Below are 4,449 nucleotides of genomic sequence, written 5' to 3' on the forward strand. Positions count from 1 at the left end.
TTGTGCATTTTGATTTCCATACCAAACATGTTCCGAAGAGGACAAATAGATCAGCGAACGGAAAATGGAAGATTACACACGTCCTAAAATGCACGCATGCACCATGAAGAAAGCTGACAAGACAAGTGTAAATACAACAGTGGCATTTAAGTTGCAAATTTATATTTGCAGAAAAGCCCTCATTCCTCCAAAATCTATCTTTCTGACTTTTATTACAGTAGAAAACTTGCTACTTATAACTTATCTGTCATTGACTGCTTCATGTGGGATGAAACAAAAGCTAGAAGAGGAAGTTGCGAGACTGCTTAATTAAACATTTGGGACGTGTGGACGAACTTTTCTACTATTCAGACAGTTGCACTTGCCAACAAAGAAACATTCCCTTTTTGACACATGTTTGCTTTCAGTTGCAAATCTTCCGATGAGATGATTACACACAACTATCCCGCATGGGAGGTGACTCAACATTAGTGAGGTACACAACATATGTAGAATTGTAGACTTCATTGGAGTGGATGGCTGCTGTTCGAAATGCAACATAACCATTACAAAGTGATCTAAGTTGATAGCAAGAGGGTGTATAACTTCAAATCGTTTAAAGCTGCCTCTGAAAAGGTTTAAGCTGTTTCCTTAATTGAGTATCATAGTTTATAAATGGCTTAGTATATTCCCACGGATACAGCGTTTATGTTATTTCTTTGCTCATGGAAAACGTTGTTTGCGAAACCTTTGCAAGCTTTAGTTCCTTTCGTCTAGTAAGCTTTACAATATTTGCAACTTGACAGAGAAGAGATGCAATTGCAATTATGTATACAGATCCCTCTATATGGTTTGCAAACGGGAATGCAAAGCGGGGTGTATCTGTGCGCATGGGATATGTTGTGATCATCAGCGGAAAGGCCGTAGGTGCCATCTACCAACTTGGCGTAGCTTAATGGATAGTATCAAAACACAGTACGTTTGTGTATGTGGCACTTACAACCTTGCTTTTAGGGAACTTTAAGAAGAGCGCAGGAAGAAAAAGGTCATAAAATATATAAGGATTAATAGTTTCTCGGAAAAGAAAATAGAATGAGATACTTAGTCTTAAAATGAAATTCTTTCCTCGTGACTCATCTTTTGCTGATATAGAAAAATTCAAATCTTAATCTTAAAAAGTATGTGTTTAAATCAGTTTTTCTTGAGTATATTGGAAGTTTGGAAATTTGCTGTGCTGCAGATACAACCTTTTAATTCTGTGTTGTCCAAATACTGGCACAAAATATCATGGACACAAAGACAAATACAGTATTTCTTAATGTGTATATTATTGCACATATATTAACACACTATATAGATTACTTTGTATAGATAAGTGTGTAGCAAAGGTAAGATATGTATTATTCAAAGGCATAATTAAACTTCTGATTAAAATCAAATACGATTTGAAATGGTATGACCTTTGAAAACATTATTTAAGAAATTAAAATATGACAGATTTGTGTAGAACCGTATTAGTTTGGACAGTATAAAGTATGACTGTGCTGTCGTTTACGTTTGACATCCAGTACCCGTGGATATTACCAAAAGTTTTCAACGTCTACCACTTATTTCATTTAGGATTTCTTCACACATTGAAATGGACCTGACAACGCTGCGGAGATTGAGATACTGTTATAAGCGTGGCCACCGCGCTCATTGTTGTGTCGGAGACATACTTTGTTGTTCAATTTATGGTTTACTTCGCAGAAACCCTGTGTCATCTGACCGCCTCCGTGGTCAAGTGGTAGGGCGTCCACCCAGAGAGCGTAATGTCGGTTGTTCGATCCCCGGCCGCGTCATGCCAAAAAACGCTAAAAGATGGTACTTATCCTGCCTGGCGCTCGGCATTAAGGGGCTAAAACAAGGACTGGTCGGCTCGGAATCTTTATACTTTGTCTGAGTCACACACGCACGCACGCACGCACGCACACACACACGTGCACACACGTGCATGCACCCAGCTCCCATTGTTTTTTTTAAGAAACAAATCGCCAACTGAAGATGAAAAATTGCTGCCAAACATCCTAGGGGTCAATGAGGTCAACCTGGTCTCGTGCCAACCACTTGGTTGCGCAGATATAATCAACTAGACAATGGAGACTTGTAATATTGATTTATGGTGCAGTTAAGGGGTTTCTTTCGGCGTGGTCTCTTAACCTATAATCAAATAACCTCCGATGATGGGTGTGGAGGTGTTACGGGGGAGCCTGGTAACCTGGGTGTGTTTCACTGGGACTCGGGGGCTATCTCCACACACGTCCGATGTTCGTATACTCCAAGTACTCAACTTCAAAGATGTTGTCTTTTTTTAGTTGACAGATGACACATATTTACCAATACGGAAATTTGGATCAGTAGGCAGCCATCTGATTGTACAGCGGTGTATGCAGGAATTGCGAAAGGGTGGCGTTAGCAGGAGGGGGTGGGGAGGGGTGTGCGTACACTGGGAGACACTGAGTGGATTGGGCGTGTGCACACTGTACGAGGCTGCTGGTCCCCTTTTGGTACGCGGGATTCGGGGTCTATAGAGTATTCAGGACAGTAGTGTGGTGCGCTGGAGACAAATAAAATCGCATTTGTTACGCAGATTCAACATTCAAAATATATAATGGTGCACGTAAATATTTCCTTTAAAGTATTTTATTTTTTCCATATTTTTTCATTAATTTAACTTCAAATCGCATCATTTTCTCAATGTTTTTGATATTTGTGCTGTGTATTATTCGTGAGCAATGAGACTCAGGGTGCAAAATTATATTGGGGTATTCGGAATTCGGGTATGGATGGGGTTGGCACCCTCCTTTAACCTTGGCACGGAGTGACCAAAAAAACGATAAGGTGACATAAGGACTGGTGGGGAGCCCGTGCATCCCCATCACTGTGGAACCGCCAGTGGTGGTATATCCTGGAATCTGGGATTTATCCTCCAGTTCCAGAACATATATTTTCATGAAATTATTGGGTCTCTCTTGAACCGCTTCAGTGGTAGAGAATCGCCGCGAATAGCTGCAAGACTGATGAAGCGGCGTTACGCAATACCCACTCACTTACAGTTGTAGAGAGTACGTTGCGAGGGGGTGAGCCAGCTGTAGCTATCGGATACTATATCAATCTGGCCTGTTAAATGTTACTGGTGACATTTCGTTGCGTAGATTGAATGTGTAAATGAGAATTTGGGTTATTACTGTATTAAATCGTATTCCTCTTCTTCTATGACATTTCCATAATAAAGTTCATATTCTTGAAGTATACTTGCACATATCCTTACTGACTATATCAACCTTATAGTATTTCAAAAGAAAAGAAATGATTCGGATCGAATGGTTGGCTTGATTGAGCCCGATGCATCTTTACACCATGCCGACATACCTACAAACCTAGAAGAGTTGTCTCCCATTTTCTATTTAAAACGAACACGCAGGTGGTTTTCTGTTACTTGTCTTTCGTGCTGCGGTGTCCCCCTCGTAACCCGGACTGAGCTCCAAGTCTTTGCAAAGACCAAAATTATTTTTGGCCTAGTGTTTAAGCTGAAAATGACAAAGTTAAACGTAGGTGTTGCATGATAATTAGTTTAATTAGACTAACTATGATGGGATGGGTTAATTATAGCTAAAACTGAACCTCAGCAAAGCTATTTATTTCAGTAAGTAGGAAACAAATAGTAATTTTATAGATATTTCATATATATCTCCCCTTTCTGTCGGCAGCCGACATCACGAGAATGTTGCAGTGGATAACAGACCGTGTCCTCACCCAAGGAAAACACATATGCTACAACATCATATAAAAAAGCATGTGAATAAAGCAAATATATATACTACTACATAAATCGTTCTTATCGACAGTTAGTAGCCGGTTTCGCCAAATGAGGTGCCGTTTTCGCCCAAGAAATCGGTGACGTTTTGCTGGCGGTACTCTTTTGGCCTGAACCCGATGCGATCAAAACATCAAAAGCAAAATGTGATGATAATAATCATTGTCAGTGGAAAAGGGGCTACGGTAACTACATTCTAGAGCATAAATGTGCCACTTTGGCTTTTACCACTGTGTGCGTACGTTTTAAATTTTGAGAAATGAACAATGTTTTATCGTGAAATATACTATGCCACGTTCTTCATTCTACCTTGCGATTTGTTGCTCAGCTGTCTCATTTTTCAAAATAAATGAAATCTGTTCAGACATGTAGTGAGTTATGTTCATCTTAATGGTTCAAGCAGACTCCGAATAAGCAAAATTGTCATATATAGCCACTTTCGGGAGGAGGGAGGGGAGCGCGCGGGGGTGGGTGGGTGGGTGGGTGGGGGGGGGGGGGGGGGGGGGGGTCCTTTTCTTGTTAAATATTCTATTCATTCCTGTTCAGTGATTGTCGGCAGGGGAGGTAAGAAACCTTCACCCGGAAGTTCATTATCCCACAATGCATCACGCTGC

Source organism: Haliotis cracherodii, unplaced genomic scaffold (genome assembly GCF_022045235.1).
Source record: "Haliotis cracherodii isolate W230 unplaced genomic scaffold, xgHalCrac1.p SCAF_29, whole genome shotgun sequence".
Classification (NCBI taxonomy): Eukaryota; Metazoa; Mollusca; class Gastropoda; order Lepetellida; family Haliotidae; genus Haliotis; species Haliotis cracherodii.